This window comes from Dreissena polymorpha, chromosome 14, assembly GCF_020536995.1.
Source record: "Dreissena polymorpha isolate Duluth1 chromosome 14, UMN_Dpol_1.0, whole genome shotgun sequence".
NCBI classification, from domain to species: domain Eukaryota; kingdom Metazoa; phylum Mollusca; class Bivalvia; order Myida; family Dreissenidae; genus Dreissena; species Dreissena polymorpha.
The window spans coordinates 4,376,250-4,400,495 of record NC_068368.1 but is presented as its reverse complement, the minus strand read 5'-3'; the positions used below and the strand labels follow the sequence as shown (position 1 = coordinate 4,400,495).

Sequence of the window (24,246 nt, the reverse complement as noted above, 5' to 3'; positions counted from 1 at the left end):
ATGCGACTAACAAGTAAAAAACACGATAATTAAACTTTTGTTTTGAATTAAGTTATTTAGAAAACAAAATTCCAAACCTTATTTCAAAACAGCAAGACTACATTTTTTAGAGAATATTATTGTTATATTTAAATGTTTTTTTTAACAGTTTCAGCGATAATGAAACATTTTTTTATGTTGTCTATCGTATCCCTGTAATAATTGTTGAACTCGTGGTCAACGTATTATTAACTGAGACCTGTGAATACAAACAAGCGTAACCTTATACTATTGCGTTATTCTCACACGGACTCCCCTTTGTTATCGCCAGCCTCAGATTTATGAATGAGCTGAGCGAAAATACTACGTCACGCACACGCAGCAGAAAGTGGACTATTTTAATCATTCATAAACAATCTCCTCCGCGACACGTACAATACGATCATTGTTTATTGATTCTTTTCTATAAAACACCGTTCGAAATTATTGAATGTAACACGATATTAATATAATGTTGCCATTTGTGAATACACATAATTGGAGAACTCAAACCTCTTGCATAAATTATACAACTCTTTCTTGCGCGGATACGCAAGCGGGTATTGGGTTAATCATACCTAGTCGTATCGACCTGAATTTCACACTAAGCACTTTAGACGGGCGCTAAAGCGCCCATCTAAAAATTGGAAAGACCATGGAAAAAATACTTAAATATCATTTGTGAATAGGGCTACTAAAAATGCACCCAATAAATAATATATATAGTGTAATTTTAATGGAATGGATGCATACATTAACAAAAAGATAGCAATAATATCCAACGTCATTTTAGCCTTATAAACAAAACCAGTGGTTTTTTCACTTGCGAGTCCTGCTTGCTGGACAAAAAACCTCTGGTGATGCAAAGATTTTAATTTTTTGAGTCCCAAAAATGCATTTAAATTTCTCAAAAAATAAAATCGTTTAATATTTGGACTCATTCTTTCAATTCAGGGACTCGTAGATTTGCAAGTTATCGGGTCCTAAGACTCAGATGAGAAAATTTGTAAAACAAAACCCCCGCAAAACACTATTACATGACTTTGTACTTACAGATCATTGAAATTGCTGGAAAAAATAAGCAACATGTATGTAAAGTTCTTTTAATAATAAAATAGTACAATAAAGCATGCATTACTCAAGCTAGGATTGAATAACGGCACTTAAAGGGATCTTTTAACGGTTTGGTAAATTGATAAAATTGAAAAAAGTTGTTTCAGATTCGCAAATTTTCAGTTTAGTTATGATATTTGTTCGGAAACAGTATTACTGAACATTGACCATGGTCTAATATAGCCATTATATGCATCTTTTGACGATTTAAAAACCTAAAAATTATAAAGCGTTGCAACGCAAAACAATTGAATAATTTGGAGAGTTCTGTTGTTGTCGTTTAAATTTGAGAAACAACGAAGAATGCTTATATAATGTATAAAATACGCATCTTAAGTATGCTTGGCAGGACAGCTCAGTTGGCTAATGCGTTTTTACTTCAGGATTCCGGGGGTCACTGGTTCGAGCCCTGCTGCAGGCTACTTTTTTTTCCTTTTTGAATTTTATTTTTGATTGTTTACTGGAGCTTTTAAAATTTAATGTTTACATTTATCAATATTTATAGGTTATTAGACGTTTCACTGTACAATACGGAGATATATTTGGACGAGCACACAGTTTGAAGTCATATTGGACGAGCCGTGTGCTCTTCAAACTGTGTGCTCGTCCAAATATATCACGTATTGTACAGTTTAAACGTCTAATAAACTTTTTATTCTATATCCTCATTACCAAACCAGCTTTCCGTATTTTTATTTTCATTCATTGATTACGCACTTTATGACGTATCTCGTGTGACGTCATTTCTCTGACGAAACATACTAGTATAAGCAAGGCTCTGCATTTTAGGGACAACAATATGGAGGTGGTAGTGTTTAATAAATCTAGTAGCAAATTATACCATTTTGATAGCATTGAACGAATCCAAAAGGCAAAACGTATTTCGGATTGTGTGTTTGTCATGCATAATTGTTAACTTCGATAGGAATAAAACAACTCGCTCCGACAGGATTACGAATTCGTAAATTGTGTTTAGGCCTTTGGGTCAGAATGGTGAGCATGTGTACAAATGCTATCAACAAATACTGTGGTTTAAAATACATTTCGATAAATGGATGGAAGAACAGAAAATGGAAAATGGAAATGCATATCATTGTAACTTAGTTGTTATTAGGCTAGCATTGGATTAAAGTTGTCATTGAGGTTAATAAAATTGATTTTTTGTTTTGCTGTTGCATATTTGTTTTCAATTTCTAGCAATAACAATATCACTTGCTTTTGCAATTTTTTTTTAATTTTTAACAATAAAAATTAATTAAATATCACATTCTCGATTCGTTTTTTTATTTCCTCTCATATTTTCAATAGGAAAGTATTAAAAAGAGACATACAAGCAAAATATCGCCTGTGTGAATCGATTATAGTACATTCGGATACTTTTTCTCGGTAACAGCTTTTATCGTTATAAAACAATTGCTTAGTGCACTTGTACTCAACTGTCCAATATGGAAAAAATACAGACTTTTTGGATCCAATACCGGAATATATTGGACGGTCACGTGGTACATATGAAGAATGCCGATTGGATGAATTTATTGGATATAGAATAAAATGCATTTAATGGCAAACTTCAAAACATGCCAATATCTGTGAAAAGGCCCCTTTAAGCATTCAGGAGTCATATTAACCCTGTGGCCTTATATTTTCAATAAATTACATTTATTTTCATTTAAAACATTGTTTACATATAATTAATATAAGTTATATAACTAGTATAGTTGTGAAAAAATGCCCTTCTTTTAAGGCCTAGATGGAGCTCTAACATGGGTACATGTAGGCGGAACAATCATTTTATTTCGGTCTCAATGAAAACAATAAAAAAGACTTGCTCGAAATGAAATGTCCTCAACTGTCTCGCATTCTCCAAGCAACTTTCCAAAAATGTCAAGATCACATTTTGTTTTCTTTTTTTATACATTTTAATACATCTATTAGCAACAACAGTTGATTGGTCAATACCATTCGCAAACACGAGCAACTCATTCACAAAGTCATGGCCCTCGTTTGGCACTTTTTACCGCCGATATTCCCCCATGAAAAAGTATACTTGTTTCCCCCTTTTTAGCTAAAAATTCCTCCTCCAAAAAAAAAAAATGTTTTTTTTTTAATTGTATACCTATGTTGCCAGCTTGTATCATACTGCTAACCTATACTTACCAATTAATATAAACACAGTTTGCAACATTGTTTTTATTTTGAGAATTTAATCCGAAGTTTTCATGTTAGCAGGTGATTTTCTGAACGTGTCAACGAATGCATAAGGAATGGTTTTAATTGTCGGAACAAAGTCAATTCTCTGCTCGCTAATGCATTGATTTTCTATTTGTCTGTAGGTTATTCCATTGATTGCTAAAAGGTGGTAACTATTGAGTTGATAATTGCATTTAATATTCACAGTTGTATTCTTGTTGCGTCGACATTCTAAACAATGTTTACCAGTAATTATGGACCAAATTGGCAGAGTGACATTCACACATGTTAATCCCTTTTGTCAAAACACCGCAGACAGCAGTCTACACAATAGGTCAGTAGACAAGCTTTGCGTGTTTTCATAACGTCAAACATTTAAAATCCAGTTCCGCCCAGATGTCTTCTTTAATGAGTTTACAGTACAATTAGTGTTAAAATAATTACTCTACTTAAATAGCGTAACGATAAAGATTCGGCGTGTTCGATTTGAAATTATTTTAGAGGAAATATCAACTTATTCGCGATATAATTTCGTTAATAAATATCAAACAAACTTTTAACCGAAATCAACAAAATTCAATGTTCTCTGCCCTACAAAGTTTGTATAAAAAAAATCAATACACGCACGCTTTGCAGGAGTATACATTGTACCTTGACCTTGTACATTGCAGCATAATTTTCGCGCGCTTTTGTCGGGAAATATATACATGATGACTGTATATTGGAAGCATTTGTAAACGTCGTGTTAACAATTAAAAATCGCAGTGTGTTTCGGATTACTAATTATTATTCTCATTTGGAAATTTTACGGAACATTTATTCTTGTGTCATATGTGTTATGATTTAAATATTAATTTGTCAAATGTATTATATTAGACTAATTCATATTGTAGACGTACCTGTGAATTAAAAAACATAATTTTTATACGTATTAATTTTCTATACAATTATCTTTTTTATACATGTACTACAGTATTTAAACAATTTATTATAACAATGTTTTTTATTTTTTGGCATGCCCAGTAGCACACTGCTAACGCGGCGTTGCGCGACGATCACTGATAAGAACGGAAAGTGTCTGCATTTACCGACTAGCCTAAAGTAATACACGCCGCGGGAATTAGCGAACGCGGCGTAACGCCGAGCGTTTTATCGAGTTCACCTCGCTCTTCCAACGCCGCGTGAACACTCGCTAGCAGAAAAAAAAACGCGGAGGGAGCGCGTTTTTTGGGGGAAACGCGTGGAGTGTACTGTATAAACATATAGAGAAAAATGCCCCGCCCACTGGCGGCCATGTTTTTACTGATCCCGACCATTTTCAAACTTGTCCGAGATATCAATAAAAACAATGTTTTGACCAACTTTCATGATGATTGGGCAAAAATTGTGACTTCTAGAGTGTTAACAAGGTTTCTCTATAGCCAAATAAGGAAAACTGCCCCGCCCACTGGCAGCCATGTTTTTCAACGGATCAGAACCAATTTTGAACTCAAACAAGATATCATTAAGACAAACATTTTGACAAAGTTACATGAAGATTGGGTATGAAATGTGACTTCTACAGTGTTTACAAGGTTGTTTTTTTTTTACCTAATGACCTAGTTTTTGAACCGGCACAAACCAGTTTCTAACTCGGCCAAGATTGCATTGGGACAAAGCTTCTGACCAAGTTACATGAAGATGGGACAAGAAATTTGACCTCTAGAGTGTTTACGAGCAAATGTTAACGGATGGACGAACGGACATACGACGGACAAAGACAGGTCACAAAAGCTCACCTGAGCAATCAGGTGAGCTAAAAAGTTATACTGCTTTATTAAATAACAATACCATGATACATAACACAACATATTTTAATGATTTGGTACATTAACCGGTAGCACCTTTTCATCACATACATGCCATTATACATGTATTATCATCATCTCTATGATGGCTTTTCTAACAAAACACAATCTAAATGCATGGAACATCTAATATATCTTTTACTGTTTATCCGAATACTATACATGTCCGAAATATGTACACTTAAGAATGCCTTACCTGTAGTAGTTAAACTTTAATAATCCAACTTTTTCTTGTTGTTTTCTGGTTTAACAAACCTTATCAATTAATGTTTGTTAAATCCAGTTAATGCTTTTTCCATTATTGAATCACCATTACTTGCAATTTGAATCGCCAGCTTTGAATTGAACGCGGGTTAAATGTTAATTTACAATACGTCCGCCATTTACAATGTCGAAGGTCATGACATAGCAATTAAATTCTACTCCGATAATTTATATCTTATCGAGCAAATGTGTTTTCTCAATGTTTATGTGTAGTATTATGACTTGTTAGTATAAAAAATGAACTGTGATTCCAGTTTATATAAGATGGGTGTTATACATGTAATTATCGGTGGATTAACATACTGACAAAACTCGCTGGACTTACAAGTGGAACTACGTTATTAATAGACCTTTGATCAATTTTTTTTTTCTTTAATTACTTTTCCCGACTTTTTTTGACAATGCCATCTGCAAAGTCAGCAATTATCGGATGGTCAATTAATTATCACGTAATCACTGCTGCTAAATACCCAGTTAGTGCACATGCAGTATTTAGACAGTGACACATGTATTGGAGAGATGAGATAAGATAAACAACACCCGGGGTATTCCCTCGATTATAGACAGAGTTCAAAATACATTAAATATAAATTCCAATTAGGAGCACTGCGGGATTTATTACCATGGAACTCGAGATGTTAACTGACTGACGCACTGGTCAAATTTTAGATGCGTCAAAATGGCGCACGGCAGAGAAAAGGGTTACTTCAAAAACGAGTCATTTTTAGTTTGCTCGCGTCAAAATGCAGGATTCTGCGTCTATTGAAATCCTTGTATGTACAGTAGTACATAAAGGCTTAATTCTGGGAAAACTGGGCTTAATTCATGTGCATTATCCCAGATTAGCTTGTACAGTATGCACAAGGGTTATCAGGGACATCACTTTCTGCTTTTATGTTATGTTTCGTTTAAATGGAAGACTCTTTAATAAGAAAATCCAGTTTAAACATGTGGTTCAAGTGTCGTCCCTGATTCTCCTATGCAGACTGCACAGGCTAATCTGGGAAGACACTTTACCAGCATGCATTAAGCCCAGTTTTCCCAGAATATGTATAGTAAAACAGAATTCCCCCACTTAGGAAGGCATATAAATCTACATAAACCCATGAGCAATTCGCCCCTAAATATTTTGTGCTCGGCATGTCGACATTCATAGAAAACTCTTGCAATACCTTCTGCACAAAACAAATCAAAGAACAAGTGTAGACTACTCAGCTCGAAATGTTACTGTTACAATCCTATATCAAAGCAAACAAACGATTAGAATGTCGAAAGGTACATCAAATAAAATACATTAAGAGCCTCGCCCTGGGTATACAGGGTTCATGCATATGCAGAAAGTGTTGTCCCTGCAGTTTAGCATATGCAGAAAGTGTTGTCCCAGTTTAGCATGTGCAGAAAGTGTTGTCCCAGTTTAGCATGTGCAGAAAGTGTTGTCCCAGTTTAGCATGTGCAGAAAGTGTTGTCCCAGTTTAGAATGTGCAGAAAGTGTTGTCCCAGTTTAGCATGTGCAGAAAGTGTTGTCCCAGTTTAGAATGTGCAGAAAGTGTTGTCCCTGCAGTTTAGCATGTGCAGAAAGTGTTGTCCCAGTTTAGCATGTGCAGAAAGTGTTGTCCCAGTTTAGAATGTGCAGAAAGTGTTGTCCCAGTTTAGCATGTGCAGAAAGTGTTGTCCCAGTTTAGCATGTGCAGAAAGTGTTGTCCCAGTTTAGAATGTGCAGAAAGTGTTGTCCCAGTTTAGCATGTGCAGAAAGTGTTGTCCCAGTTTAGAATGTGCAGAAAGTGTTGTCCCAGTTTAGCATATGCAGAAAGTGTTGTCCCAGTTTAGAATGTGCAGAAAGTGTTGTCCCTGCAGTTTAGCATGTGCAGAAAGTGTTGTCCCAGTTTAGCATGTGCAGAAAGTGTTGTCCCAGTTTAGCATATGCAGAAAGTGTTGTCCCAATTTAGCATGTGCAGAAAGTGTTGTCCCTGCAGTTTAGCATGTGCAGAAAGTGTTGTCCCAGTTTAGCATATGCAGAAAGTGTTGTCCCAGTTTAGCATGTGCAGAAAGTGTTGTCCCTGCAGTTTAGAATGTGCAGAAAGTGTTGTCCCAGTTTAGCATATGCAGAAAGTGTTGTCCCAGTTTAGCATGTGCAGAAAGTGTTGTCCCTGCAGTTTAGCATGTGCAGAAAGTGTTGTCCCAGTTTAGCATATGCAGAAAGTGTTGTCCCAGTTTAGCATGTGCAGAAAGTGTTGTCCCTGCAGTTTAGCATGTATAGAAAGTGTTGTCCCAGTTTAGCATAAGCAGAAAGTGTTGTCCCTGCAGTTTAGCATGTGCAGAAAGTGTTGTCCCTGCAGTTTAGCATGTGCAGAAAGTGTTGTCCCAGTTTAGCATATGCAGAAAGTGTTGTCCCAGTTTAGCATGTGCAGAAAGTGTTGTCTCTGCAGTTTAGCATGTGCAGAAAGTGTTGTCCCAATTTAGCATATGCAGAAAGTGTTGTCCCAGTTTAGCATGTGCAGAGAGTGTTGTCCCTGCAGTTTAGCATGTGCAGAAAGTGTTGTCCCAGTTTAGAATATGCAGAAAGTGTTGTCCCAGTTTAGAATGTGCAGAAAGTGTTGTCCCAGTTTAGCATAGTGCAGAAAGTGTTGTCCCTGCAGTTTAGCATGTGCAGAAAGTGTTGTCCCTGCAGTTTAGCATGTATAGAAAGTGTTGTCACAGTTTGGCATATGCAGAAAGTGTTGTCCCTGCAGTTTAGCATGTGCAGAAAGTGTTGTCCCTGCAGTTTAGCATGTGCAGAAAGTGTTGTCCCAGTTTAGCATATGCAGAAAGTGTTGTCCCAGTTTAGCATGTGCATAAAGTGTTGTCCCTGCAGTTTAGCATGTGCAGAAAGTGTTGTCCCAGTTTAGCATATGCAGAAAGTGTTGTCCCAGTTTAGCATGTGCAGAAAGTGTTGTCCCTGCAGTTTAGCAAGTGCAGAAAGTGTTGTCCCAGTTTAGCATATGCAGAAAGTGTTGTCCCAGTTTAGAATGTGCATAAAGTGTTGTCCCAGTTTAGCATATGCAGAAAGTGTTGTCCCAGTTTAGCATGTGCAGAAAGTGTTGTCCCTGCAGTTTAGCATGTATAGAAAGTGTTGTCCCAGTTTAGCATATGCAGAAAGTGTTGTCCCTGCAGTTTAGCATGTGCAGAAAGTGTTGTCCCTGCAGTTTAGCATGTGCAGAAAGTGTTGTCCCAGTTTAGCATATGCAGAAAGTGTTGTCCCAGTTTAGCATGTGCAGAAAGTGTTGTCCCTGCAGTTTAGCATGTGCAGAAAGTGTTGTCCCAGTTTAGCATATGCAGAAAGTGTTGTCCCAGTTTAGCATTTGCAGAAAGTGTTGTCCCTGCAGTTTAGCATGTGCAGAAAGTGTTGTCCCAGTTTAGCATATGCAGAAAGTGTTGTCCCAGTTTAGAATGTGCAGAAAGTGTTGTCCCAGTTTAGCATATGCAGAAAGTGTTGTCCCTGCAGTTTAGCATGTGCAGAAAGTGTTGTCCCAGTTTAGCATATGCAGAAAGTGTTGTCCCTGCAGTTTAGCATGTGCAGAAAGTGTTGTCCCAGTTTAGCATGTGCAGAAAGTGTTGTCCCAGTTTAGCATGTGCAGAAAGTGTTGTCCCAGTTTAGCATGTGCAGAAAGTGTTGTCCCAGTTTAGCATGTGCAGTCTGCATTAAAGCTAATCAGTAACAACACTTGCCGTTTTAACTGATTTTTTCTTAAAAGAAACTTTAATGGAAAAATAAAAGTGTTCTCAATTTGATAGTACTTGTAAGCAAAAAAACACAACTCAATTTCCAATTTTAAATCTAAACAAAAAGATTTCTCCTAATCCAGTGACCCCGAGTCCATTCCTGTATGGTTGAAAAAAAAATTAAACAATGTAAGAACAGGGGTGTGATTTCAGGGTGCTTTTTCATTCAAATTTGGGGATGGTATGCGGCCCCATTCCCAATGGAAAAAGGTATACATGTTTATTTTTCCTACAATGGGACATAAAATTCCAAGTTGAAGGTTTCCGAAAATTGCATTATTTTTTATAAGATTTAAACATTTACTTCATCTCCCATACAGCTCTAGAAGTTGAACCTTTGTAAATATATATTGAAAACACTTTTAATTCTCAATTCTTAAGATATGTCAGTAAAACAACAACAAACTCATATTACCCAATTTTAGTAAAAACGCCGCGATTTTCCAAATCCAAAGAGACCCAGCCCCATTTCCAAAATGGTGGAAAAAAACACTGGATTAAAAAACCACCTCAAAAGAGGAAAATGTCCTTTCCCACATTACAATGTTAAACTATTAACTCTTCATTTGTATACAGATCCAGCAAAGTTAACAAAAATTTGTAAAATTTCTTTAACATTTAAAGGGGGAATATCGGTTAAAGGGAGGAAAAATCACAACCCTAAAGAATTAAAAAAAATAAAAATTCAATACTGAAGCTGATAAAAAATGTTTCATTATTAATCCCACTTGATTTTTATTTACTGACGGATGAGTGAATGACTTTCTTGCTCAAATATGTCATTTTTTTAATCACCTGTAAATTAAAACTACATTCACATCAACAATAAAAATGTATTTAAATATACTCACCGTCATTAATCATATTATATTATATCCGGATGGCATGCGATTTCACCAATTAAAATGTGTTAACCATACAAAACATTGTCTTATATATATATATACCATTCAAACATGTGATTTCTGGAACTCAGCATGTGTTATAAGTATATCTATAGGGTGTGCATATCGTGGTTTCACAAAGGTTATACATAGATTGTTATGGTGGGGGTGGCGGTCAGTGCACAAGTAAAGTTTGTGATGCAAAACCAGCAATTGTGTAGCGTAAAAACTTTTTTGTGGAGCAATCAACCATTTAGGATCCAAGCATTCAATTTATTGACTTTCTTCTTTACGTTCTTGACAAGGATGAAAATAGCCAATAACCTGTCAACAATAACAGTTGCAATTTCTTAATAAAAAAATATTATGTTTGCTTTTTTTTAATGTGCTAAGCCTTTTAACTGCAGATTGCAAAAATGAGACTTTACAAGTTTCTGTAATCAGCTACATTTGTATACCTGTGATTCTGAAGGCAGGTGAAGACCTATATGTATCCCACCTTCAAGACTGACTGAACACAATGTTAACAATGATAGTTTACAAAAGCCCTCATCTTGCCCAAGGGTTCACAATATCTTGTTACTTGAATACTGTGATAGTCTAGCTGAGATAACAAAATAAATGTATTGGGTCAACACACACCTAAAAAAATAAAGAGTTGTGAACCCGCATGACCCAATGATTTTATTTCCACACATCAATACCAGTGTGTGTGTGTTTTTTTTGGTTCAAAATCGGGTCCGGTAGAGGGACCCATTCCTAATGGTATAAAGTATATATTTTTCCCAATACAGCCTAAAAATTCCCAATTGAATGTTTTGAAAAACAATTTTCTTTTAATAAGTCTAAACATGTTAAATTATCTCCAACTCTAGCTCTATAACTTGAACTGTAGACATTAATTAATTAACAACATTAACTTCCCAATTTCAGGAAAAAGTACACGATATTTCCCAATCCAAAGGGATCCGGCCCCATTCCCAAAATGGTGAAAAAACTCACTGAATACCATAAAGTAATTTTCATGATAAACTGATCAAAAAAGATCAATTGATACACCAAATTAAAATGCAAAGTTTCCCCGTTTTAGTTTAAAAGTTGTTTTTTAAGCTCGACTTCATCAAAAGCCTTGGGCTTATTAACCCTTTCATGCTGGGAAATTTGTCGTCTGCTTACATGTCGTCTGCTGAATTTCTAAAATTAGCATTTTCTTCGATTTTTTTTTCAAAGAATACTATCAGAATAGCAAACAGTTTGGATCCTGATGAGACGCCATGTTTTGTGGCGTCTCATCTGGATCCAAACTGTTTGCAAAGGCCTTCAAATTCTGTTCCAGCGCTCAAAGGGTTAAAACAATCTGTTTCCAGTCTGGGTAGCACCTCTTGGCTCCTACAGAGCGGATGGCAACCATGACCTCTATATAAAACACTGCAAAAACATTAGTATTGTTGTTGGTCAATATTCCTTTGATTTAAGAATATGAATGTGTAAGGCCTGCTTATAGCTCAGTGGGTTACTGTAAATCAAGGATCGCAGGTTCGATACCACGCTCAGCAACATATTTTGCGTGGGATTTCTCATGAAATCCTTTTAAGGCTCTTTCTTTCTCAACCTCTGGAATAATTATGTGCAATTGGAACTGGTTAACAAGTGCTGGTGTTCAAATTCCCTATCTCATAGCAGCGATTTTTTTCCTTCTTTATAAAGTACCGGTAAACGGCACATTCCCAATTACAAAAAAACTACAAATTTCCCAATTGCTGTCCAAAAATTCCCAATTTAATTTTAAAAAAAATAAAAAAAAATATTATTTTTTTTTGGAAAATGCAACATTTTGTTAGTTTCCCCAGGGTTGTCATTTATGATTGTAAACAAAAGATTATTTTGGAAAAGTAACAGATTCGGCCGGGGGTCAAGGTCCAGGGCAAGGCCCTGGAGGAAGGTCAGGTGGGCGAAGCCCCCTGACTGAAAACGAATTTTAGACATTTAAGGACAAAATACTGCTATTCTCAGTGCATAAAAAGTTAAAATGAGGTCTAAAAAGAATATTAAGATTTTCACATTTTTAGTATACTGTACAATGTAAAAACATATTATATTGATAGAAATTTGCATGTTCCCATTCTATCCATTACCCGATAATCCAGTTAATGATTAAGTATTATTACGATTTATTTTTTTTCAAAACCAAATTGCGTTAAATGAATGTCGTCCGCCATTTAACGCAAGTGCATATACAAATTGAATTGTGGGATTGGGGAATTCCCATTGAACATGCGTGAATAATGGGACGCGATTTGAGAGCATTGAGAACCGTTAATATTTAGTAATTATGACAAGTCAACCACTCAATCTAAACTGTTACAAATACGGTACCTCCTTTCACTTTCAGACAAGTTTGCGAAAGTAAAAGTGAATTTCTGAGAATAAAAACGCGCCTTTCTTTAAATTTTACCGAGTACTTTTCATTCCGGATCGTGATATAACTTGTCAGGTCATTCATGCATGTAGACCTATATGTATGCATAGTTTGGCAATCTCAAAACACGTTATTTACCTACTTATTACATTATGTGTTATGATCATTTGTAAACCAAAATGCATTATTTAATTGAAGTACTTTCAAATGCGTATAATTAAATGTGTTATCCGAAATCATTTTCAGATTTCATTATTTATGGAAAATTAAGAAAATTCTAGCAACAGAGACACATTTCTCGTGTTTTTCATGTACAGATGAAAATCATGCCAAAGTTAGACTTCATGTATAACATCACGTCATTCTTCCTCGGGGAAGCGTGGACTTAAATATTTAGATGCTGAATAACAATTTCGTAGCACAGAGGTCGCTAATATCTTTTATTTTGGTAGAAAATTGAAGAGCATTTTTTAGTACATGTATGTGGAACCCTTTTCTCTAACTAAAAAAACTAGTTAATTACGCTCTGCAACATTCGTTGAGATACGGTCAGTAATAATCTGTGAAATGTACAGCTATTTGATACAATTTCACGTGGGGTCGGCGTGTATTCGGCTGCCTGAGCGCTGATTAGTTGACGTGCTTACCAAGAAGAATTTGATTGACGGAAAAATCAATATTGGCGACTCGCTGAGAAATTCATTGAAAACAGTAGCTCTTAGGCGGAGTTAATGGACTGACTGACTGACCGGGCGTCGTCTACTTTAGTATGGTTATTCCTCGTCAATTATTGTCGGTTTGCATGATCAAAACTTCCAATCGCAATTTTAAAGATTTGGGAAAAACAACCCAGGGCCCTCACACTACTTTGGGGGAAGGGGTCCGCAGCCCTTAGGAGGGGGAATTTTCGCGGCGTTTCCCTTTTTGGGGGATTTTTTTACTTACTCTTTCATTATTTCATTTGTACATGTTTGCACTATATTCATTGCATTTTTCATAATTGAGTATATTTGAAAAGATTAAATTAAAATAGAATTGAGATATAATAATCATGAGACACATCTTTCTATTAAAAAAAAAAAAAAAAAAAAAATTTTTTTTTTTTTTTTTTTTTTTTAGGGGGAATTTTTCCCCCCAAAAAGGGGAAAAAAGTATACTTTTCAGGTGGGGGACTGCCGCCGAAATTCGGCGGCAGATTGGATAGATTGAGGGCCCTGCAACCGATTTACTGGCAATTTTAACCGATGAATTCGATCGGCAATCGGTTAATAATGACAACCCTGTTTCCGTATGCAGCTCTATGGTTTGAACCTAGGTAAATATAATATTGACAGCTTGAAAACACTTAGTTATCAATTTTAAAGTATTTGGGAGCATAAAATCAAATACACCAATTTCCCAATTTGAGGGTTTCACAACTCGATTTTTCCCAATTTTCAGGCTTTTACGACTCAATTTTTCCCAATTGGTTCGGTACAGGTACTTTTCCCAATTGGACAAAAAAAATCGCTGCATAGGTAAAGGGTCATAAGCCTCAAATTCAAGAAGCCTTATAGCTCATTATCACAAGGTCATTATCACTAACACTTTTTATCGCTGTAAGCTGAATTAGTTAATTGTTAATTTGAGGACAGTCATGGTAACTGGCTTGCCAGATGCCCAAGACAAGATTTGATTTTGGGCTTGCAGCATTGCCCCAGGAACATAAATATAAGATTTAACACTAATAAGTCTCAGATTTTATCAGCCCAAAGGAAAAACATTGTGATTCTGAAATCCACATAATGACCTCATTAAACAGTGATATCTTCAATATTAAGTAGACACTTCATAACATTTATCAATAATGATCACAGTTCAGTAATTCTTTGTTTACAAAAAACATAGCATACCTTCGTCAACTAAACCTCTTTCCTCATCCTTAACTTCTATCAATTAGAAATTATGCTCACACATACAAAAGTACCAACAAATAAATCATTTCAACCATATTTTAATAGAAATATATGCAGCTAAAGGATAACATGCATTTTGTGTTGATCTAAGCTAAAAGCATGAAAATACAAATATGTATTTTAAAAAACACGTTTAATTATTTTTATATTCAATGAAAAGTCTTGTTAATACCTGAATTAAACATATAATAAACATCTTTCTGATGGTTACAAAGATCTTAAATTCACAACTTAGCAAACTTAACGGAGTCCCCTCTAAAACTTAAGCATTTTCCTTAAAATGTGGTCTGAACTTCTATGTGCATGCTTGACATTTGTTCAATTGCTACTAGATTTTGTGGACTGATTAAAAGACAGTCTCCACTTGTGCGTCATTTTAATGGTATTTTGCATTAACCTCATTATAAGACAGGGTAAAAAATATCCACATAGAACTTTTTTCATCAAAACCGGGATTTACCTTCAAATTATGCAATCCAGTGCACTATGTAACATCAAACTTAAATATAAACAGACAAAAACTGCACTGAATCAGTTTCAAATTGTTCCTGACTTAACTTGTGTTAAGTTCGGATAAAAAATTCAGGAGCTTAAATCTGTTGACACAGGAAATTCCATTTACTCATGCACAAAAGTTACAGTTTTGTCATTTGTATTTATCATTGGCCTTTCTTGTTTTAGTACTCAACATAGGACTTGGTGTGGTGTTTGTAATCCACTAGGTGAAAGGAATTTAATAAACAATGGGTGTTTTGGCAGCTTTCAACAGTACTGTTAATAGTTTGTTCCCATATAATCACATGTGTAAAAGGTATTTCAGCCTCTTGCAAGACATGTTTATTGGTAAGTGACTGTGTATTTCAATATATACAAACAGCGATTATTTCCTTATTTATACAGTACCGATACAAGGTACTTTCCCAATTGATGAAAAAACTACATAACTCGTCATTGCCATCAGAAATATTCCGAAAAGAAAGGAATATTATGTTAAGTTTTGTTTCAAAAGTGCATTTTCTGCAAATGAACAAATAAAAGGGGCACAGAAACTTGAAAAAGTACATGTTTATTTAAATTGCTTTGTGTAATTTTTACTTACCTCTTTCAGTGCTGGAACTGAAATTTGAAGGCCTTTGCAAACAGTTTGGATCCAGATCAGAGATGCCACAGAACGTGGCGTCTCATCAGGATCCAAACTGTTTGCTATTCTGATAGTATTCTTTAAAAAAAAATCTAAGAAAATGCTAATCTTAGAAATGCAGCAGACGACATTTTAGCTGACGACAAATTTCCTAGCATCGAAAGGGTTAATAATTAAAAAGCATAATACCCAGTCTAAAAATTTTAGGACGCACGATTTCCCAATGTCTGGGTTTTCTACACACTCTTTTCAATTTGGTATGGTATAGTACCTGTTCGCTCATGGACATTAGTGTGTATATTAAGTATGTACAATGAACATGTGATTAAGTTCACCTTATCTAATGAATTTGTGTAAGCATTTTCAAAATTCTAAGTTCCTATTGCAAATATTTTTAAAGGTATAGGCAAAAATACTTCAACAAACTGCTTTCTTACTTAACAGCACTCATATTGTAGAACCTAGTTTCGAGTAATAAATAATGGCGAAATTTGCAATTTCATAGGCTTTTTTTTTCAGAAAAGATTCAAGGCAAAAGATTTTACAGAATTATTAACGGATACTCCAATAATGTAAAACATTTTTCATTGGTTGCATTTTCTTAATGACACAAGTGTGTATTTAGTGTGCCAAATATTTTATGCGTTGTCAAAGCCAATACAACACAACGTCATCACTTCATCACTACAAGAGAACATGCCGCAAAGGGAGAAAATCAAAATGGACAACCATAAGCGTTTTGGTTCTTGTTTCATGCGATTAATTGGTAATCAAGAAAGGCATAAACAAAGGTCATTGAGTTACAATACAGGTATTTTACATTAATAGAATGAACAAACACAGAGAAACAAAATAATTTAATTATTTACTTGCTCTTAATGAAATTAAACAAAGAACAAAATATTCACTTGCTCTTAAAGGAATAAATAAAGCGAAGCTTTAAGAAGTGCACTATTTGGGCCATCCTTAAAAAATTGTTTGGCATAACCCGACCCAGGTAAATTTGGGTGGGTCGGCAGGTAGGGATTTTTTTTAAATATTTTTTTTTCTGACATTGAACTCCGACATATACCAAACTGAAAGGTAATCATCAAATAAAGCCCCAAGTCTTCTGCCTCATTAAATGAAATTGGTAAAGATTTTACTGCACCGTCCGTATCACCGCAGGTGTATTTGTTAATCTTTTTTTTGTATAAAGAACATTGAAAATATAATATAATCGACGAAAAATACTTAATCCGAAAACGAGAGTCAAAACAAGATGTGTTTGTGAAACACAATGTCCCCCATATGACGTTTGACCTTGTAGGATGACCTTGACCCTTTAACACTCAAAATGTGCAGCTCCATGAGATACACATGCATTTCAAATATAAAATTGCTAGCTTCAATATTGCAGAAGTGACATTACATGAGCAATTTTTACCCATATATTTGACCTTGAAGGATGACCTTGACCTTTCACCACTCAAAATGTGCAGCTCCATGAGATACACATGCATGCCAAATATCAAGTTGCTATCTTCAATATTGCAAAAGTATTCATAAAATTAGCTATTTGGGCCACATATATTTGACCTCTGACCTTGAAGGATGACCTTGACCTTTCACCACTCAAAATGTGCAGCTCCATGAGATACACATGCTTGCCAAATATCAAGTTGCTATCTTCAATATTGCAAAAGTACTCATAAAATGAGCGATTTTGGCTACATATATTTGACCTCTGACCTTGAAGAATGACCTTGACCTTGACCGTTCACCACTCAAAATGTGCAGCTCCATGAGATACACATGCATGCCAAATATCAAGTTGCTATCTTGAATATTGAAATACTGCAAAAGTGTACATTAAATGAGCGATGTTGACCCATATATTTGACCTTTGACCTTGAAGCATGACCTTGACCTTTCACCACTCAAAATGTGCAGCTCCATGAGATACATATGCATGCCAAATATCAAGTTCCTACCTTCAATATTGCAAAAGTTATTGCAAATGTTAAAGTTGGCGCAAACCAACCAACCAACCAACCAACCAACAGACCAACCAACCAACAGACCAACAGACAGGGCAAAAATAATATGTCCCCCACTACTATAGTGGGGGACATATAAATTGTACGCATTTTCCACATGCAATAAAATGTGCATATCGTTTGACTAACGAAAATGAAATCAAGTAACCTAGCAAATACGTAATTAATATACTATTTGGTTGACATATTACTGTACAATAGCATAGTTTGTGAGTAAAAACCAACAAAGTAATTATAACATTTTAATTTCAATCAAGAACTGAAAGGTGTAACATCTTCGACATGTAATTCATTATTTAATTATCATCCTTTAATTTGGATCGATAGATGGTAGAAAGTTGTAAAGTGATATAAAGCTTAAAAATAAATATTGAGTGTTACGCTTCTTTTCATTTGCTTACTTTTAATACATCTTTTGCCATCACAGGTACTTGAACACAATTTATAAATATATATACAGTGCTCCAGATAAGGTTTTGTGAAATTATCAACTTTACTACCAGATCTTCAAAAATAATTATTAACTCTGAAATTTTATTCTTATTGTTACTTCTAAGTTTTGGAAAATAATTCTTAACTTTTCTAAATGACCTAAAAATAAATAATAATGGTTATTTTCATGCAAAAAATCAAAATAAACATACTAGCAACTTTATTTATACGAGTTCAACAGTGTTTTATCAGTATTATACAATTTTATTTTTCAAATACCTTCATATGCCCAAACTGTGCTTAGATTGCATGCCTTCGATGAATTTTTACATATTTCACAATTTAAACGGGTCCCCCCTATCAATCTTTTCAACGATAAGCCACGGGAATTGTCCCTTCCAATCATTCAATGTTTTTTTTGTTTAAGTTTGGACCCGTTGAGTTGCGTTTTTTTAGCTTTTTCCGACTGTGTCGGCAACTGAACGTACAACATCGTATAAGATCTTTTCTATAATGTCTTTCTTAACATTCAACTTCGGCTCACTTTGCTTACAATATGTTTAAGCGTGTTTTTGCACGCTTTGCAGTTTTTTAAGACACTCTCTGGGCTCCGCCATTGTTTTTTAGAGAGAGACTGTACACGCCGCTTTTATTGGAAAAAAATCGCTTTGTTAAACAAACCCGATAACCATTCTATATAAGCACCGAAAAGATCTTTAACACGCGAAATTCTCTAAAATAATCGATACGAACCGATGTAAAAATAATATTCGTAACTTCATTTTTTAATTCTTAATGGTACGACAACATTTTAAAATAAATACGTAACGGACTTGAAAATAATTCGTAATTACGAAAATACGACCCTTATCTGGAGCTCTGTATATATATATATATATATATATATATATATATATAAAAGGACCAAAAAAGTTTGTTCAAGTACCTGTGTTTGCCATCGGCCGTTATATTGCAGGCAGATGACAATATCAACTGTGTATTCCATTATCTGCGCATGAATGACCCAATATTGCCCGATAGCGAACTCAATGTTGATTGGCCAGCTACCATATGTGCTTCAAAATGTTCATAGAAGCAAAGAGAAAAATAGTTTTAAAAAATAAGGATTAAAATGGCAGATGTGTTCAATGAAATTTAACGAGATTTTAGCATTTTTGCAAATTATATTTTTCTGATTCAAATTTGCTATATTTTTGCAAATGGCGAACGACAGCGCCAGCCCTGTAATAGTGAGCATTTATTCCAATAATAACGTGTTGGCAATGCTCGCGCCGTCGTTCACCATGTGAGCCATTTGCGAAAATATTGAGAATTTGGCTCAAGAAAAATCTAAATTGCAAAAATCTAGTAAAATTTCGTTGAAAACATCCGCCATTTTAATCCGGACTGGATTTCTATATTTGTCTCTTTGTTTCAATGAAAGTGTTCGCAATAAGAACAGTTAACGATGTATCCGATTAGACTTCGCTTGACCTTATTGTTATTGAAGTGCACATGGTAGCTGGCCAATCAACTATGAGCTCGCTTACACATGACATGATGTTGTCGAATGAAACGGGAGAACGGGTGGAGCTATCGGATAATATTAAGTCATTCATGCGCAGATGTTGTATAATTTGAATACACATTTAATATCCGCGGCAGTCTGCCTTCAAAATAGCGGCCGGTCGCGCCGTCGTATAAAGAGATAAACAAATGAAACAAAAACGTTAATAAATATTTCTAACCTGACCAATTTTTATCTTTCTACAGAATATTTACCGATCTGAATTAAAGAGAGATAATTAAATAATTAGTTATATGGCGATAATATTACACATCTCTGCCGATTGCCGAATTAAATTGAACGGTGATAATTAATTAATTTGTTTTTTACTCCCAAACTATCCTGAACGACAGCAGCGTATTTTAATTAAAGGGATACGAGAAAAACAGGAGCTGTTTAATTGTATTTAAAGTCTAATTAATCGCATATGCATATGTCAAATAAATAGGCGACTCAAATGAATACCGGTACGCATTTTGTTCATTGCTATGCTAGATATCCTTGAAATAGCATTCAATTAAATGACGCAAATGACCGGAAAGGATAAAAAGAGGAAAGGAAAAATTTAGCGGAAACAATTTTCGGCGAGCAAAAAAATTTTTTGGAAGGTGACACAAAAATTCAGTCGAGCCAATTTTAGTGGGTCGGTCGGGTTATGCCAAACAAAGGAATTTTTAAGGATTGCCTTGATGAAGAGGAATTTATTTTCTTTATTTGTTAATGATCTATTAATGCTAATATGAATTAGTATATAATTAAAAGAATATTAAAATATTGTTAAAAAAATCTAATTAGTCTCTCATCTTCAGTTTTCTTTTTTAGGGCCAAAATGATCAGTCCGGGCAGGCAAATGCTGCACGATTTAAAGACCTCGCCAGCAATAAATTATAATTTTACTTTTAGGAAGGACTGTTTCAAGTATTTTCAATCATTGAGCATGCTAATAAATATACCTTAGTTACATATGGCATCATGTGCACACAAATGCATCAAACAGAAAAGTAGAGACCTAGCACAAAAATTAAAACTGGTGCCAGTGGTGGGTCGCCAAACCAGGTACCTAGAAACCATGGTAATAATAATTACTGAAAACCCCAATTAAATTTTCGCAAAAATAAATTCACAGCACGCAAATCACAAAACGCAATTCAAAAACTACGCATCGCTAACAGCAACTCCACTGGTTTTCTGGAACTTAGTGATACAACTTAAACTTTACAAATTACTAGCATGAACGAACAAGGGAGGCAACTCTTTATGTCACATATCGGCAGTAACCAAAAAGTGTTTCTTTATTATCTCGCTTAACATGGGTCTAAATTACGTTTTAAAGCTCTTTTCTGATTGGATTGAACAGTCTGAAACCATCCAATCAAGAAAATAGAGACATTTATCTTGCAGAACATTCAATGCCATGCTCTATGCAAGCTATTTGAAAAATAAAAATCGTGAACCAAAAAGTTTGGAATGTTTTTTTTCGCGGTTATAGACGGTGTTCCTTGCTGAAATCAATAAAATATTGCTTTAAAATCATTTATATATTGGTATTGAACAATACAGTGGTCGAATATAAGTGGAAAACATAAATATTGTGATTAAAACTTGTGTCTGCTACAATTTTACGAGTGGTTACGGAAATTACCGATCGTACAGATGTATTGACAAACAAAGGCCAAACGACCGAATAGCTTTCATATTTCAAGTTTATCAGCCTTGAAAGCATCACTGTTTCAAATAAGAAGCAAAATCATATATTTATCAACCAGTAATAGTCAATAACACCAAAATCTTTGGGTACATCCATTTTGTTTTTCAGAAACCACGACATGTATTATTTCGGAAACCGATGATCGGTCATTTCCGGAACATCTCAGTAAATTTCAGCTGACAAGTTTTCGTCAAAAATTCTCATGTTTTCCGCAAATATTCTACCACTTTCTTGTTGTATACCAATGCATAAATGATTTGAAAGTAATATAACATTGATTTTGGTCAGGAACACTATATATAACTGCTAGAAAAGACATCTCAATTTTAGCGCATAAACCATTGAAAAATCATACTTCAGTTTATCCTTCTTATGTTGTTTTATCAATTACTTTAGCTTCAGCCACCCACTTATTTTTGAAATTATGACACACATATGCTTAAACTTGAGTTATTATATAATTTTAGTTATTTTAATTGAGAAACTTTTATCTTATAACACATTTTTGGTACAAAAATGTTAACTGTATATATATATACTGTAGTTTGAAAAAAATACATAGGTAAAGATTTACCTTAACTTGCTACACATGTAAAATAAAATGCTAATAATTACAACAAAAATCACTTTCAATCAGTATGTTTTGTTTATTAGTCTTAAACAATATGTTTTCATTTCAAAATTATAAAGCACAATACATTGAATATTGTCCTTTAAAAATGATGACATAAAAGATTGTTAGGAAGATATGAACAGAACCAGGGGTTAACGTAAGAAATTGACACTCACTTGCCCGGGGGCAAGTTACTTTGAACATCTACCTGCCATCATTAAAAACTGGTTGCCCTATTTTGAAGTCAATTTTTTATTGTCATTTGATCTTTAAAGTATTGATTCACATGCATTATTGCAAAGACCTATAGAAAACGTTATCTATAGGTCTTTGATTATTGTGCTAGATTTAATTTCAGCTATATTCAATGTATAATAATTAAAATAATAATATTTTTTATAATATAAAGTTGTCAACAAAAAAAAATTTGGACAGTTTTATTTCATTGAATAGTCACTATTGAATACAATACATATGAAGAGTTTATTACTATTAAAATTTTAAAACAGTATACTTGTCAAAAAATTTTGAACGTGTTACCAATCTACCGTTGTTTTCAAATTTGAGACAAATCTTGCATTTAATCAATCGTGACTCTTTATCAAATTCAAGCCATGGAAATTCATCAAGCCATGATGTTTGAAAGTTACGCTTTCGTGATTCATTTTGATATTTTCTCGTCCTTTCATTTTTGGTTGTTTTGGTTTGTTCTTTTGAGTGTTTTGAGTTACTTTCATTTTAAATAGAAAAGATTGGCTGGACGCTACCGCCCGCCATGTTGAAATGTCTGCAGAGTAGCACTTGTTTTGAGCGTTTAGATTGGCTTAAACAACGCAAGCGACCAATCAAATCTCGTTTTACTTGTACGTGATAAAAAAAATATTGACCCAAAGAAATTAATGGGTACAAGGGGAAAAGTGGAAAAAAATACAGCAATTATGCTTATACAAAACGGACTTGCCCGTCGGACTATCTACTTTGGAAAATTTTTTAAGCGGACGCCCACTTGCCCGTGACGGGTTAAAATCGTGGTGGGCAAGTGGGCGTCCGCTTAAATAAAGCCCTGAGAACGTAAACAGTATGCTTACAGGGCCCTCAATCTATCAAATCTGCCGCCGAATTTCGGCGGCAGTCCCCCACCTGAAAAGTATACTTTTTTCCCCTTTTGGGGGGAAAAATTCCCCCTACAAAAAAAAAAAAATTTTTTTTTTTTTTTTTAATAGAAAGATGTGTCTCATGATTATTATATCTCAATTCTATTTCATTTTAATCTTTTCAAATATACTAAATTATGAAAAATGCAATAAATATAGTGCAAACATGTACAAATGAAATAATGAAAGAGTAAGTAAAAAAAAAAACCAAATAGGGAAAAGCCGCGAAAATTCCCCCTCCTAAGGGCTGCGGACCCCTTCCCCCAAAGTAGTGTGAGGGCCCTGGCTTAATGAAATTAAAAACAATTAAAACATCTTTTTGTATTAATTTTCTGATCAAAAGTGGTATTTCTAGTTAGTATAGGAGATATTTTATCAAGAAAAAGCATTAGAATGTGGATTGTTTATAAGAAAAGAGTGCATTTCATCCAGTATTGCCATGGTACCAGTTTTTGGTTAGAAATTCAATAACATTATTTTAAAGTTCATTACCCCTTGTTGCTAAAAAATTCATAAAAAATAGAATTTTCAAAGTAATCCATTAAAACAAAAAGAAAATGCTTTCTAATACCTTAAATATTATTCCTGCGGGCATTTGACATCAATTATTTATGTTTAAAAAAATCATAGGTTCATGCTAAAATTACAGCTAGGTCTACACTGTCGATTAGGAATGTTGTCATGAAACGGGTCAGTATGTCCGATGCGCTTCTCAGTCACGTGCATTACATTGTCAGCTGAGATGCAAAGTTGAAGCTTACCTGTACAATCTTCATCAATTAGGCTTTTTTGAAGTGACGACCAAGACGCTGGAAGAATATTACTCTGTTTGTAGTTTGTAAACAATCCACCTAAAATAAATCTGAACGCTGAAACTCCAGTCTGTAAAAACCATAACGAAAAATAAATACAATACTATTGTGGGAATTACAGTATTAACAAGTGTATATATCTAAAATCTACCCGTTGTTTGACAAATATGAACTAAGATCACAAAAATTACCTGAATTTCATTCGAAATCATAGACATTGAACGATCATTTTCTCAAAGGCAACCATTTTGGCATTGTTGTTGTTGTTCCTATTTCGTACCATAGCTATTTCGTACCTTTTACTTTTGGGGTATTTCGTTACTGTTGATTC

General features: G+C 34.5%; 1 protein-coding gene across 6 annotated transcripts in view; it reads right to left on the bottom strand.

Annotated features, from left to right (window-relative positions):
- LOC127857138 (transcription factor CP2-like) overlaps positions 1-24,193 on the bottom strand; it is a 150,527-nt gene extending 126,334 nt beyond the window's left edge. For 3 of the 6 annotated variants that reach the window (XM_052393510.1, XM_052393513.1, XM_052393514.1), the window contains exon 1: positions 23,865-24,009. The gene's annotated coding sequence lies outside the window, so the exon portion shown is untranslated. Of the gene's footprint in view, positions 1-10,533; positions 10,555-23,864; positions 24,011-24,106 lie in introns of those variants that run through there. The other 3 variants (XM_052393511.1, XM_052393515.1, XM_052393512.1) reach the window with 3 other exon arrangements.
- Positions 24,194-24,246: the final 53 nt, after the last annotated feature.